General features: G+C 45.3%; 1 protein-coding gene across 2 annotated transcripts in view; it reads right to left on the reverse strand.

Moving 5' to 3' along the window:
• LOC103552557 (zinc finger protein 239-like) overlaps window positions 1–16,146 on the reverse strand; it is a 53,783-nt gene that overhangs the window by 6,096 nt on the left and 31,541 nt on the right. The window contains exons 4-5 of one of the 2 annotated variants that reach the window (XR_011537436.1): window positions 3,409–3,508; window positions 2,846–2,964 (exon numbers count right to left, since the gene is read on the reverse strand). The gene's annotated coding sequence lies outside the window, so the exon portion shown is untranslated. Of the gene's footprint in view, window positions 1–2,845; window positions 2,965–3,121; window positions 3,509–16,146 lie in introns of those variants that run through there. The other variant, XR_011537435.1, reaches the window with a different exon arrangement.

Genomic DNA, 16,146 nt, shown 5'->3' on the forward strand with positions numbered 1-16,146 from the left:
AGTTTTTTTATGGGAGGAGTAGAAGCGAGAAATGGGCATGAAAGTGAATAAACAACACGAGAGGGGCCTTGCGCAGGCCAATGATGAACGCATGTTATGAACTGAGGAGAATGATGAACTCAGTCCTCTGCTTTTGGGGCTAAACAAAAAGTGTTCCTCATCCCAGGATAAATGTATTCTACGGCCAAATGGACCTCAACTGATCAGGATGATAGAGAAGCAAACCGAGAGATCCAAACCGAGTTTTTTGGAGTGTATAAAAATTCTGGGAAAACAGAACGTCTCAGGAGCACCCCATTCACACCGTTGGCAGGCCAAAGCTGCCTCGCACGTCCGTGCGGTGCGATCTCTATCCAGCGTTGTGGTGACGGGAAGTGTAGATACAGGATGGCGTGTGGCTGTGTGTCTATCAGAGTCCAGGACTTAGTGTTGAGCTGAACAGGGACAATAGGAATTCAGGGTCTACTTGCAATTTGCCCTAAGCTCTACCTCCTACGGAGTCTCTTACATAAAAATTATCCGAGCTCCATTTATAGTTGACGTAAGGAATGGGAATGGAGGCACATAGGGCAGCAAGATAACCAAGACACAGGGGTGGCTGAGAACCCCATCTTGGGAAAGAGACTTTTACCTGAGGGAGGTGCCCCTCCAGGTTGTATGCCTGCTGGTCGTCATTCAGTGTCCTCCACGTGCACAGGTCACCAGGATGCTGGGCACCGCCTTCCCAGGAGTTCTGCAATGGGGACACAACGCCCCCATGGCAGAATGTGGAGCTTATCTGGCCTGATGAGGGCTGGTTGGGGCAGACGTCCTAGCAGGAACCGGGGAGGCCGATCTGGGCCCAAGGCCCATGCAGGTAGGGGAAGAGGCAGGGAGAGGAGGAGGGGCGGGGGAAAAGGGAGGAGTGTGGGAGAAGAGGGGAGCAAGTCGGAAGGGGCGGCGAATGGAAGGAAGAGGGAGAGGAGGAGGGCAGGTAGTCGGAGGAGCAGGAGGACAGGCGAGGGTGGAGGGGACCCAGGCAGGGAGGTGGGAAGGGGGGAAGTTGGTAAGAGGAGGGAGACGGTCTGGGCAGGAGGCAGGAAGAGGACAAGGTTGGTCTGAGTAGCTGATGACCGAGGCAGGCACAGGGCGAAGAGACAGAGAAGACATAGGGACAAGGGGCAGGACAGGGGGGAGGGAGGGAGCTGGAAGCTGAGCCGGAGCAGGGGAAGGAGGATGATGAAGAGGAGGTTGAGCAGGAATGAGACAGGGCAGCTTCTTCTGCATGGCTCTCCTTGAGAAATGAGGGCCTGTGTGATGCGGTCATTGTTCTACATTCTTTCTTTGCTTGATTCCGTTATCACTTAGATTCCATTAAAAGAGAGTCCAAGATTCTGACATTTTGACTTGGAAGCTACCTTGAGATCCTTGAATATAGCTTTCTCCATCTTACATTTTAAGAAAGAGAAGCCCAGAGGGTTGTCCAAAGTCACCCAACAGTTAGGGGCACAGTTTGGACCGAATTCAATCCAGAGCTCATCAAAACAATGCCAGGCTGACCAGGCAGTGGATGAAAGCGCAGGGCTCTCCAGGGAGTCCAGGGGCCCTCTGGCCATTAGGGCTCACTCTAGACAGAGGCAATGGAGGCAGCCACTCTCTATCATCCTGTAAGGAGCCTTGAAAGGCACCATCTATTCCTGTCTAGCCATTGCCAGAACCTGCAATAAGGCCCTGATCTCCGCACCACAGGAAAGCCTACTGCATATACCCAGGAGAGGGACTGAACATGAAGGAAACATCAATACTGACCCACTCCCCAAGCAAGAATTGAGCTCAGATCCTAGCCTGGGCTGTGGGGATCTGGGGAGGAAGGTCCCAGAGCAGGAGAAGGGGGCCAGGAGTTTAGAGCCTCCTTCTAGTCCTTGTGTTAGATACTCCCACACTTTTCTCACCTTTTGTCTCATTAGAAGTTCACCAGGCAGGGATGTTACCTCTATTTCAAGGAAGAAGAAACTACGTCCATATGGGGGTAGACACTTGCCCAGGGCCACACAGCCTTGGACCAGAATTCCTGTCATCTGGTTCTGTGCTCTTTCCATTAAATGGCTACATTGGGAAATGGGATGGGAACATAAGGGGACAAGGACGTACTGACAGCAGCCACAATCACCTTCAGCCTAGAGTTTCTTTGAGCCTATGAGAATCTCATTCTCAATGTCCCACTTTCCTGGCCGTATCCTGGGTCTGGTCTCTTTGCCACCCACCTCCAACACCTGCCCTGAGGGCCTCCAACAGCAGGGCCTGTAGGTAAAGAGGCATACTCATCAGATTGGGCAGGTCATGCTGCTATGGCAAACCCTGAAATCTCAGCGGATTAGCACAATAAAGGCTTATTTATCATTCATGTCATAATCTAATGAGGGTTGGGCCACAATTGGGCATTTGTCCTCCAAGCAGTGATGCAGGGACATCTTGTACCTATTCCCTAGGGGACACACGGCTTCCAAGGTCACTGAGAAGGGGAAAGAGCTGGGGGATATCATCTGGGATTTTAGTTCCATATTATTCTTCTAAAATGTTTCTTTTTTTTTTTTTTAAGATTTTATTTTTTCCTTTTTCTCCCCAAAGCCCCCTGGTACATAGTTGTACATTCTTAGTTGTGGGTCCTTCTAGTTGTGGCATGTGGGACGCCGCCTCAGCGTGGTTTGATGAGCAGTGCCATGTCCGCGCCCAGGATTCGAACCGACGAAACACTGGGCCGCCTGCAGTGAAGTGCGCGAACTTAACCACTCGGCCACAGGGCCAGCCCATTCTAAAATGTTTCTTAGTCAACACGCATTTTAACTTATTAATAAAGTTTACTCACTTCTTGTTTATTACTGCTTTTAGTATCTAACTTCTTCCTCTTAGATTAATTTTCTTCTGCATCCCCAGTAATTCATCCAGGGAGGATCGGTGAGTGAAAATGTCTATTTTTTCCTCCACCTGAGAATGAGAGTTTAGTTGAGTTTAGAGTTTTACATTCAACATTATTTGCTCTCAGAAACTTGAAACCATTGCTTCACTACATTTTTGCGACAATAGAACAGCGCCTAGCATCAAATAGGTGCCTAAGAAGTATTTGTTGAATAAGTAGGCAAAATTCATATAAAACAATTTTTATTTCAGCACACTCATAATTTAAAAATCTGGAAAGATTCTAAGCATCCACAGAATATAGAAATGAATAAGATAATAAATGTTCTTGGAAAGGCCTATTATCAGAAACAAAATTTTGCTTTCAAAGGCTATTGAAATACTGTCACATTTATATTGTTTTGCCAGTTGATTTTTTGTAATAATAATATTTCCACAGGGCTTTAACAGTCCAGATAAGCATTGTTCCCGTTTTTCGGATGAGCTGAGACACAAGAGTTTGAGGTCACTCACGCAGCATGAGACAGTCAGGATGCAAACTCCACCAGTCCCTGTGAGCCTCCAGCCTCCTGTCCTCTATCTTCACTGCCTTCAAGAGCCAAATGTAGAAACACTAGGGGGACAGGAGGAGAATGTTTTTTAATAATTTAGTGGTTGGAAGGTTTTCCTCAGGAAAACACAAACATTATGAAATGAAACTCAAGCAAACTTAACTCCATAAACAATGAAAATGGCTGCATTCCTGAAGACTCCGTAAGCCAAGCTAAAAAGCAAATGACAGACTGGGAGAAAATACTTGCAACCTCTAAAACAGAGGAGAGATTACTATCCGGATTATATATAAAGGTCATAACAATCAACAAGAACAGTATTCTTGGTGTTTGGATGCGATTAACATTTAAATGGGTGGACTTTGAGTAACGCAGGCTGCTCTCCATAATGTGAATGGGCCTCGACCCATCAGTTGAAGGTCTGAATAGAAAGACTGCCCTCCTCCAGGCAAGAGAGCCTTCTCTAGCAGACAGCCTTCAGACTCAAACTGCAACATCAGCTCCTCTGGGTCTCTGGACTGCAGGCCCACCTTGCAGATTTTGGACTTTGCAGGCTCCATAACTGTGCGAACCAATTCCTTATAATAAATTCCTATATAACAAATATTATATTAATGTATTGTATTAAGTATATTACATATATTATCTAAATGTAATATAACATATAACTATATAATGTAATAATTATAATTAACATTAATTATAATAATATAGTTAATACTAATTAATACACATATATATCTTATTGATTCTGTTTCTCTGGAGAACACTGAGTAACACAGTCTATTAAAAGTTCAAGGGGGCTGGCCCAGTGGCACAGCGGTTAAGTGCGCGCATTCCACTTCAGTGGCCCGGGGTTCACCGGTCTGGATTCTGGGTGCGGACATGGCACCACTCATAAGGCCATGCTGTGGTAGGCGGCCCACATATAAAGTAGAGGAAGATGGGCACGGATGTTAGCTCGGGGCCAGTCTTCCTCAGCAAAAAGAGGAGGATTGGCAACAGATGTTATCTCAGGGCTAATCTTCCTCAAAAAAAAAAAAAGTTCGAGGAAGGGGCACACACGTGCATACATACAGTAATAGTACAGGACACGCTGACACGGCAGAGATTTTGGTTCATGGTGGGAGGCTTAGTGATGCTATAGCCCCCTCTTCTGCCCTGAATCATGGACATGAAAGAAAAAATATTTTACTAAATCCATTGCAATGCTTGTAACCAGAAGGGATTTCCTCAGTGGCCTAGAAACTATTAGCAATCCCTAAAAGCCTGAACTAGACCAGCCAACAGGACATGTCAGCGACAAAGATGAGTACACAAGAATCCCGAACATTTAAGGAATTCTAAAATCAGAAAAGAGAGAGGCATAATGGAGACAGAAGTCCCAAGAAAACAGAGTAAGCTGAATAGGACTTTAGAAAAATTAGTATCCCCAGAGAAGACATAGGACATAGCATCAGAGACATTAATCAGCTAAAGAGCTTGGAGATTAAAAACTTAATCTGAAATAAAGTATGCACTAGGGGAGGCCATACCAGCTGTGTGAATGCAGGTAAAGATGAGATCAGCGAACTGGAAGATGAAGCCAGGGAATTCTTTCAAAATATATGCCCCAAACACAAAGACATAAAATATTTCAAAGGAAAATTAAAAGACAGGTCCCTAAGTTCAAACATCCATCAAATAGGAGTTCCAGAAGGAGAGAAGATACTGGAGAAAAGACACTTCTCAAAGCAATTCTCAAAGGGATTTCCCAGAACTGATGAAGCCCTCAGATGGGAAGACTTCACCAAAGACTTAGCAGAAGGAATGGAGGAGCCAGCCCAGTGGTGTAGTGGTTAAGTTTGTGCGCTCCGGTGGCCCAGGGTTCGCAGGTTCGGATCCTGAGTGCTGACCTAGCACCACCCATCAAGCCATGCTGTGGCAGCATCCCATATAAAACAGAGGAAGACTGGCACAGGTGTTAGCTCAGCAACAATCTGCCTCAAGCAAAACAGAGGAAGATTAGCAACAGAAGCTGGCTCAGCTGAGACAGCAGTAAAGAAAACAGACAAAAATCCTTACCATTATGGAACTAACGTTCTAGTGGAAAGAAAATAAGAGCCAACATTTACTGAGCCCTTCCTTCATGACAGGCACTTCACCAACTCCTGTAATCCTCACAACAACCTTCTAAGGTAGGAACTATAATTATTCCCATTTCACGGATGGGGCAGAGGAGGCATGGAGAGGTTAAGTGACACCTACTCCCCCGCTGATCTCCCCCAAGGCCACACAGCCAGTAAATGGCAGAGCCAGGACTGGAACTCAGGCAGTCCAACCCCAGAGCAGAGGCTTCAAGCCCTCACGGTCCTATATGCTACTCTGTGTCTTCTGGTCGTCTGGAGGTAACATCTGCGAGGGACAGGCTCTTGTTTCACATAGCCAAATAGTTTTCCAAAAAGGCATTCCTGGTTTGGGAATCCATCAATTCTTCACTCACGCTACCAATTTTTATTTAGCACCTCCTATGTGCTGGGGATTCAGTGGGGAGCCAAGTAGAGACAGTCCGTTGTCACGAGGTGATTACCATCGAATGGGGACACAAATAAGCAAAAGGTCATTAGAAACTGTGTGGTCAGAGCTGATGGGGGAGGCGCAGGGTGCCGTAGAAGCACATAGGAGGGGGCCTAGGCCAGACCTGGTGGTTTAGGAAAGAGAAAGAGACTTCTCAGGTGGTACCTATAGGAAGAACGAGAGTGCATGGGCCACGCGGCTGGGGGGTGGCGGGGGAACCTGCGCAGGGTGGCCAGAGTGCATCTGGAGCTGGCGCTTAGGCCCGAAAATTTTTTAAAAATTTATTTGAGCTAAATGGGTGGGGTTATTATGGTGGCAATGTCCAGGGGAAAGAAAGAACACCGAAGAAGACCCGGGGGCGAGAGAGAGCAATGGACGCTTACCTGAGTTTCCAAGCTCATAATGAGTGCAGTTTTAGGGAGTTTCTGTAAGAGCTGGGCAGCAGTCTCTTCTAGAAGGGCTTGCAAGCCATCTCAAAGAGAGTGGACTTTATTTTATGAAAGGTGGGAGGCTCTGAAAGCTTTTTCTTTTTCTTTAGAGATTGGCGCCTGAGCTAACATCTGCTGCCAATCTTCTTGTTTTCCTCCTTCTCCTCCCTAAAGCTCCCCAGTACATAGTTGTATATCCTAGTTGTGTGTGCCTCTGGTTGTGCTATGAGGGAGGCCACCTCAGGGTGGCTTGATGAGTGGTGCTAGGTCCGCACCCAGGATCCGAACTGGCAAAACCCTGGGCCACCAAAGCAGAACGTGCAAACTTAACCGCTTGGCCACAGGGCCGGCCCTTCTGAAAGCGTTTAAGGAGAAAGATGTGTTTAGAATCATGTTTTAGAGACACTGCTCGGGCTCCCTGTGTGGACTATATTGAAGGAGGAAGCAGGAGATCAGTTAATAAGCTATTGCACGGAACCAGGAGAGAAAAGTGGTAGAACGGCCTCAACTGGGCCAGGGTGTGGGCATAGAGGGGACAATTTGAGATAAATTAAGGAGGCAAAATGGGCAGAGCCTGCTGACTTGTTGGGAGTGAGATATAGGGAGAAGTAAGCTTAACACTCAGATTTCTGGCTTAGGAAACAGGGTGGCTGGGGGACTATTACAAGAGCAGACTTGTTTGAGAAGGCGACGGGTCCTGGTTTTGACCCTAAGAATCAAGTGCATTGTAGGACATCAGGTGGCATTTGGGTTGTCTGCCGGAAGCTCAGGAGAGAGATCCAGACTAGGATGCCGATTTGAGGGGCATCTGCAGAATTACCCTCTTCAAAAGGTGTTTAGCGTGAGAAGGGACAGCACCTGGGACCAAGGAACAGGACTTATGGCCCAAGACAGACTGAGGAGCCCACGAAGGAGACCGGAAATGAGCTGCCAGAGAGGCAGGAGGAAACCCAGTGTCATGGGTGTCATGGAACCCAAGGAAAGAGAATGTTTTAAAATGAAGGGAGCAATCACAGAGGTAAACTCAGGACTTTTGGCATTTAACTGGAGGATGGTGAGAACAATTTCATGGCATGGTGGAAGCAGTTGGTCGGGGGCTAGGAGTGACAAGTCCAACAGCTCCTCAGAGTACCTGCCTCTTGTGGCCTTTCTAAGGGAGCTGAGGCAAGCTGCCTTCCACTCGAACCCACCCTACGCAGGAGAGTTAAAGACAGTTCAGTGGGTGAAAGAATCCATTGAGCTCCCCACCTGCACAGCTAGCTTTAGGAGATTTGGGAAACAGTCATAATTGAATCAGAGAGATTGAATTATCAGGACGCTGTAACCCAACCCAATCAAGGTGGCGATGAATGGAGCTGTGCAGAGCACAGTGTGTCCTTACTTTTAGGCAGAGGCAGCCTCTCCGAGCCCTTGCTCAGAGGGACCCCCCTCTTTGTGAGCCTTGCCCAGCTCTCAGCTGCTCTGATGGGGCTCTGGCCTGGAGGAAGGGCCTTCCCTCCCAGCTTCCTTTTGTAAGATTATGCTCACTCTGCTCGTTTGTTCTTTGCCTTAGGCATGAGAGGGCACCCAGAGAGGTTATTTTAAGAAATACAATTTCTCAGCTCCTTCTGATTTGAATGGATTTGGATTTGAATTAAATTGAATTGGAAGGTTTCTCCACTTCTGTCGGAAAGAGTATGGCAGGCCTGAGGTTATTAAAGTTAGGATAGGGTGGGTTTTAGGAGCTGGGAGTCAGGATTGCCCTGCCTGCAAGTTAGCTGCAAACGCCTGCGGTCTACACCGAAATAGAACCCTGGAACCCGCTAACCTCGGGGGCCTGGATGCCTCTGCCAACAGTTGGGGTCGAGGGCAAACACCCGGGGGCTCAGCGACTCTCTCGGCACTGGGGCCGGGATGGTAGGGCGGGCGGCGGCCCAACCCAGCGGAAGGACGTATCCCCAAGCCAAGGGCCACCGAGCCTCTTATTTTGTGCCAAGGCGTTTTCCTCTTGTCTTTACGGCAGCCAGCGGGTACCCGGGAGAGAGTGGAGGCGGAGAGGGGCGGAGAGGGGCGGAAGCCCCGCCCAGTCCCCCACCTCTCCCCTCCACGTGATTTTTTCCCAGCGAACAAACCAAATAAATAAGACCTTTTGTTCCCTCAAAAACAAAAAAAAGAAGTAAAACTACTAAATTCCTACAGCAGTGAGTAACGCTCGCAAACCCTATCCTCATGGCGCTGACAGTCTAGCGGGGAAAACTTACGATAATAAGTACACAAAAATATAAAGTATCTAGTCTGTTTCACGATGACTGGTGCTCTGGAGAAAAGTAAAGCAGGGAGGAGGGGTGGGGACAGACAAGGTGGTCAGGGAAGGCCTCTCCACAAAAGGAAGTGAGACTGAAGGAGATGCTATGTCTTAGAAACTTAGGTCAGTAAACGCTGTGAGAAGGCTCTTTTAACATTTCTGAGGTCAGCATGTATTTACGCTTTCTTGCTACGTTCCTGGGTCCCAGAGGCTGGTTTGGGTGGCCTGCTTTCCACTTGGTCCCTAACTCACCCACCTCTGCCCCCTCAGCTCAGGTGCCTGTGGCCTCTGGAGGCTGCAGACCCTAGACCCAGAGCACACGACTCAGCTTGGAAGGAATCCAACAGAGGCAGCGGGTCTGGCTAGTGAAGGTTCCCAGATGGCTGGCCCAGCAGTGGTCTGAAGCTTCTGGAAGCAGCAAAGAAGTGGGGAGGGAGATTGCCAGAACACTTTGAGTGGCATACGTAGTACTGGCCATCCTTGGCTAACTCGCAGTGCACGCCGCGGGGCGCACGGAGGAGGAATGAGCGGGCCGGAGGTGATTGTCTGGCCCGGGATGGGCGCTCACTTCTTAATTGAGTGAATGGCTTCCAGTGTGGGAACATTCACTAAATATATCCATCCAATTAGACTGTCAAGGACAATTCATGGCTGAATTTAAGTCAATTTGAATGGGTAAATGAAGCTCTGGAAATTTTAAGAGCAAGTGAATAAAGGGGCTCCAAGGACTTTATGGCTGAAAGGTTAACAAATATTTGGAATTAAATGAATATCAGGATTACACAAATTCATTTTAAGGGCTGAAATTCATTTAACTAGGACAATATGATTAAATTAAGCAGAGCCTGGCTCTGCCTCCCAAATGTAGAGAGGTGCTAAAAATTATATTTAGAATGGTTGGAGAGGGAGATCTGAGAGGCTGGGAGAGAGCGCCATCTACCTGGTACCACCAAAGCTACCGTCTGTGTACCTTTTTCCTCTGCCTAATCTATTAAAGAAAGAACTTATTCAATGCTTATTTATTGTTGCCTCTGCTGAGAGTTTTTGAAATAAGCCATGGTCGTCCTTGATGTTTGAGTGAAAGAACTTGGAATCAGAATTCTAGACGGTGAAGGAACTAAGCATAAGGAGGTGATCAAGGATTACCAGGAGCTATATCCTTAGAGACTATTTTGGGGCAGGACAGACCTGGCCTGAGAGATGTTACTCATTTCCAATTCTAAGGATCAGGATGCAGGCGAAGGGCAGATGAGAAATAGATGAAAAGTCAAGATGACCACCTTAGACCCTTGCGGGCAACAGTTCCAAGACTCGGGGCTAGGGACAGTGGGAGAGGAGAGAGGTACTCCCTGGGTGAACCTGACAGTCACTCTAGAGCTAAGGCATTAATCTGACAACGTTTAATGCAAACCAAGATTTTAAAAACAACAAAAATAACTATTTCCTAGTTAACAGGAAATTTTAAGTTGGGAGAAAGGCTTGATAAAGCAGTTGCCTGAGCTGCTTATGGGTGAATTTGCCAAGCGTGCCTTGGTGTTCCAGACGGCCCAGGTTAGCTGGAAGAATCAGAGGGTAAGGTGAATGGTTCATCCTTATCTTCCATAACCCACCCTATGGACTGATCAAATTAGTTGTGTAATAGCAGATTCTTAAAATAAAGGCTTAGTTGTCAGGATGCAATGGATCCTCCAAAATAGTGATTCGCTCTATCCCCACCCCCAAATTTCCCACCCTTAGTCCCAGACAAGCGTGCTGGCAAAGCGCTTGGTGAGCAGGCTGCTTTGACCGTGGCTTGTCTCCAGAAGGGACCTCACCCTTAGTTGTTTGCTGGTTTCAGGAAAACCAAGGTGTTAACTGTCTTAAAGTGTCATCAAAACACGATGGACACCACAGTTGCCCTGCCCTTGACAACTGCTCAGTTTTTCTGGTCTCTTTGCCCCTCCTCAGCCTGTTTTCAGGAGCAGATACCTGCTCCTTATTAAACTCCTTTGAATGTCTTTGAAAAAGTATCAGAGCCCATCTTCAGGTTCCCATAGAAAAGCTGGGGGTGGGTGCTGGAGCCTACTCGTTCGCTCGTTCCTATGGTACCGTGTCAAAAAATCCCCTTATCACAGGACCAATAGCTTCTTGCTTATAGAGCAAAATGTTCCAGTACCAGAAACATTTTTCAGAGAGGAATTGCTGACAAGTGCACAATTATTTTTATATTCTATAAACAGTAGTGAAACATAGTCGTCCGCCCTGAGGCAGAGTGATCAGAGATTGCTTTAACAACCTTGTCATTGCCTGACCATCCTCACCAGTGGAAGCCTTCTTGTCTGATGTCTTTACTTCCCTTAATTACTACCCCAGGAAACTCTGTGAGCATTGGTACTTTAACAGGATGTTCCAGGCCCCATCTTAATTGCTATGACCAAGATTCTGAACTAGCCAGCCCCTAGGAAGTCCAGGTTCCATTTAGAAAAGGAGGGTAAAGCAGCACTTCCCAAACCTGGACCTTAGATGCTTAGTCAGGCCGCCTCAGGGAAGTGCTGAATCAGAGCCTCCAGGGGTGGAACCCAAGATACCTATATTTTTAACAAGCTGTAGAGCTGATGCCCATGCCCAGCCACATTTGGGAAGCACTAATCCAGATTTGAATTAGAGTATAAATTGCATGTTTATGCCATTCCAATGACTATTTGCAGTAAATAGGCTGATGCCAGAGACGGCACAGATTATTTCAGTGACAGGTCAAATTTATGCTGATGTTTCTAATTTAATCATGGTTCCACTAAGGATCATTTAACCGTTATCCTATTCTAATACAGGAGTTTCTCAGTCAGTTTTTTATTTTTCATATATGATAGACTCACACCAGACTCCCCTTATCAAGTTGTACACAGTCATGCGCCACATAAGGACGTTTTGGTCAATGACGGACCACACATATGACGGTGGCCCCTCAAGATTGGTACCACACAGCCTAGGTGTGTGGTAGGCTATACCATCCAGGTTTGTGTAAGTGCACTCTGTGATGTCTGCACAGGAACGAAATCACCCAACAACTCATTTGTCAGAATGTGTCCCCATCATTAAGCAACGCATGACCGTACTCCCACACCAAACCATGTTCAAGGCTGTTTGACGCTTTAGAAATAACCTCAGTTAAAAGCCGAGTTGCGCCTGCTTGTCCCCATCAGTTTCCATTTGCAGTCATCGCTTATCTCACCATGGGTGATGTCTGATAGCTGTTGTTAATATTTCCTCAGGCTGGTTGATGAGCATTTTCAAGTCTCCTGAATTTTATTTCCTACTTCAGTCAATTTATTGGCAAAAATGTCTGTATCCGGTGGATTCAGCACACTAGCAAATGCGGCATCTGAGATTTAGTTTCTTTTTCTTAACCTTATGCACACATCCCATAGAGCAAGGGGAGGAGGCGCTGTTACGAATCCTTGCTCTTCACACCTACAGACTAATAGTAGACATGGGATGAGGTCCAGGAATCTGCGTTTTTACAAGTCCCCCCAGATAATTATGTACAGCGAAGTTATTGTGCATTAAACACTAAGGTATTATTTACACTCTAGTACTCACCTTGAGTAATTCTGATCTAGGTGATATGCGATAATATCACCTTTGAGAAAGAAAATAAATAAAAATAAATACTTTGAGAAATAAAAATACTCATGTAAGAGATGTTAAAGTGGAAACTTTCACACATCTCAAGACAAGATTTTATGCAATGCATAGGACATCACTACCCAGCAAAAGTAGCATCCTGGACCTACCTCCAGATCACTTACATTCTTGGCAGAACGCCGTACTGCTGGATGAGTCCTGGTGTGAGCCCAGCTTTCGAGGAGGTTCTTCCAGTCTCATTAGGGGCCCAGGATGTCCCACAGAGATCATTCTTTCAACTCCTTGTTTTCACTCTTTACAAACAGGACCTTAAGGTAATTCCTTCTATATCTCGCGACATTGGAACACTTGACAGATAATATTTTTACTTAAATTTCATTGAAGCTATCATTATAATTTATGTCCTAGTGTAATTTTGTTATGGGTTTTAAGGTTCTGGGTAAACTTTTCTCCCCCACATTTAATTGTCACATTTATAGTAGTGTCTCTTCTGCATGTCTGTAACTTGCAGTTTTGACATCCTTATGATCACATTGATTATATAAGATTTCTCTTCTGTGTAGGTTCTACTCAAGGTGAACATTTCCTTTCTGACTCAAGTCCATATGATGCTCCTTAATAGCAATTTTCTCTTGTGTGGATTCTCTGCTGAATGGGGTGTTTTGAAGCCTGAGAAGAGCTCTTACTGCACTCTTCACATTTATAGGGTCTCTCTTGCCTGTGGACTCGCTCATGAGGGCTAAGTTTTGCACTCTGAGAAAAATGCTTACCATACTCACCACACTGATACACTTCCTCTCCCGAATGGAGGAGAGTGGAGCGGTGGTGAAGCCTTTACCACGCTTAGCACATAGATATGGTTTCTGTCTGACACGGTTGACTCTGATGAACTCAAAGATCTGCCACTCTACAACTCCCACCTCCCTCACCTCATTTATAGGGTTTCTCTCCTGTACAGACACTCTAATGATGGCAAATAGTTTTGTACTGGCTGATACCCATAATCCACTCATCACATTTGTAAGGCCCTTCGACTGTGTGAACTCCAAGAGGAATTCTGCTGTAGTTCTTAACACATCCTGCACATAGATGGCAGCTCCTGTGTGGGTTGTCTGATGAACTCAAAGACCCATACTCCCGTTGAAGCTCTTCCACATTCGAACATTTGTAGCATTTCTCTCCTTTGCGGAATGTCTGAATTTGAAGTTATGTCTTAGGGGTCCAGCTATATCTGAGTTATTCATGTATGTATATATGAATTCTCTTCTCCAAGTTATTTTATATCCTTCTAAATTTGAGCTATTATAAAGGATTTTTGCATAGTTATTACCAATTTAGGACTTCTTTTCTGGGTGAGCTCTTTGGTGCCTATTCTTGACAAATTGTGATTTCCAGTTATGAATGTTTTTATACCTACATACACAGAGTTGGATGAGGTGGCTTAGCCCTCAGGTAAGGGAGAGCCTTGCTCTATATGGTTGGGCAACAGTTGACCTTGGAGCTTCTCTGAGTAATGTTCTCTGGGAGAGGGTCCCCTCTCCCCATTTTACTTTTCCTTCAACATTTTTTCTGGGTCCCAAAGTAATCTTTGCTCTCTGGAGAATGAATTTTAGTCCTCACTCACATAGGCTTTTACACAAGACCCCAAATGGGCAGATTTCTGTTTTTCAAAGTGGATATTCTTGATTTTCTCGGTTCTTAGAATCAGCTCCTTGAAGATTAACTGCATAGTTTTTGCTTCTGCAAGTTCTCCTTCCCATCTACTAGAGGAGAAAGATCTTGTTCTGTGTTCCTAGAATGCTCCCCTCGAAGAGTCATAATATAGCTGTACTCCAAGTTATTTGACTGTCACCTCTTCCTAGACTTGCTGGCAAGAAATCTTTCTGTAAAAGTTCCTAAAATTCTTTGACTTGAAGATTTCCTGATTCTCACAGTCTTCTGTGAGAATCAATGAGGGCAAGTAAGCTTCCCTCCACCCACCCCCTCAGATTTACTATTTGAGAATGGGAAGACAAGGACTTTCTCAGACAAGCCTGGGTTCAAATTCTGACAGCACTTTTCACAGTATGACGTGGGACATGGTATGAAATCTCTCTGTACCTTAGTTTTCTTCTTCAGTAAGACAGGAATAGCAACCTTTTCGCATGACATAGGGCTGTAATAAAGATGATGACTGGTTTTGATTATAAAACATACTTGCACAATGGCTGGAACATAAGAAATACTAACAAGACCAATTTCTCTTTCATGTTCTCAAACCACAAAGGAAGTATAGAAGAAGAATTAAGAACATGGCTCTGGAGCCAAGAAGGTCTGGTCTCAAATCCTTAGTGGCTGTGTTACTTGATAACCTCTCTGGGCTTCAGTCTCCTCATCTGTATAGTGGGGATGATAATGGTACCTGCCTTTCAGGATTGTTGGGAGGGGTAAATTAATTATTATAGGCAAAGCACTTCAAATTGCTCTTAGTATGTAGTTAACATGCAATAAACGTAGCTATTATTCTCTTAAATTTAACTATTGCTTCCGCTATCCCTTTCCAATCTGTCTTTTGTAAAAAAAAAAATTTCACTTCTCCAAAGTCTAGATGATAAAATCTTTCCCTAATACAAAGTCTCTGCACTTCAAGGGCTCCCTAGGTATTTAAGTTTGTGTCTCGCTGGTCCCAAGCAGATGTGCTCTGCTTCAGCCAAGTAGGGTCATCTCTAGGATGGTGGCTATCTGGGTAAATATTTTTTGCAGAGCCCCTGTCTATATAAGCAGTTTGATTTAGAAGCACATTAACAATTTCATGGGCCCATGTGGGGCATAGTAATCTATCAATGAAAATTTAGAATGGGTAGAGAAGAGGTATATATGTGTTTATTGTCTAATCAGTGCCCATGATTCTTCATAGTGTCCAGGCACCATCTCTTCCTCTTCAGGTTCAGGAACCATCTCTTTGTGCTTTTTATTGTCAAATGCACTGTTCCTGGCTAATCTGTATTCAGACCCTCCCTCACCCCCAACCACGGCAACCACTGGTCCATTCTCTATTTCTTTATTTTTGCCTTTTCCAGAATGTCCTATAAATGGAATCAAACAGCATGTAACCTTCGGAGACTGAGTTCTTTCACTTAGCATAATGCATTTGAGATTCGTCTGTGTCGTTGCGTGCACTAATAGTTCATTCCCTTTTATTGCTGGGTAGTATCACGCTTTGCGGGTACCACAATTTGTTTATCCATCTACCCACTGAAGAACATTTGGGTTGGTACCAACTTCAGGTGATTATGAATAATGCTGCTATATACATCTGTACAGGTGTACAGGTTTTTGTGTGACTATAAGTTTTCATTTTTCTAGGATAAATATCTAGAATTAGGATTGCTGGGGGATATGGTGTATGTTCAACTTTTTAAGAAACCTCAAAACTGTTTTCCAGAGTGGCTGTAACATTTTGCATCCCACCAGCAATGTACAGCCATACCTCGCCTTATTGTGCTTTGCTTTATTGCACCCCACAGATATGTATTGTGTTTTTTACAAATTGGAGGTTTGTGGCAACCCTGCATCGAGGAAGTCTATCGGCACCATTTTTCCAACAGCATCTGCACACTTCTGTGTCTCTGTGTCACATTTTAGTAATTCTCACAGTATTTCAAATTTTTTATTATTATTATATTTGTTATGGTGATCTGTGATCAGTGGTCTTTTTTTTATTTTTTACTTTTATTTTGCTAAGGAAGATTCACCCTGAGCTAACATCTGTTGCCACTCTTCCTCTTTTTGTATATGAGCTGCCACCACAGCATGGCCACTGACAGAC

This window comes from Equus przewalskii, chromosome 2 (genome assembly GCF_037783145.1).
Source record: "Equus przewalskii isolate Varuska chromosome 2, EquPr2, whole genome shotgun sequence".
Classification (NCBI taxonomy): domain Eukaryota; kingdom Metazoa; phylum Chordata; class Mammalia; order Perissodactyla; family Equidae; genus Equus; species Equus przewalskii.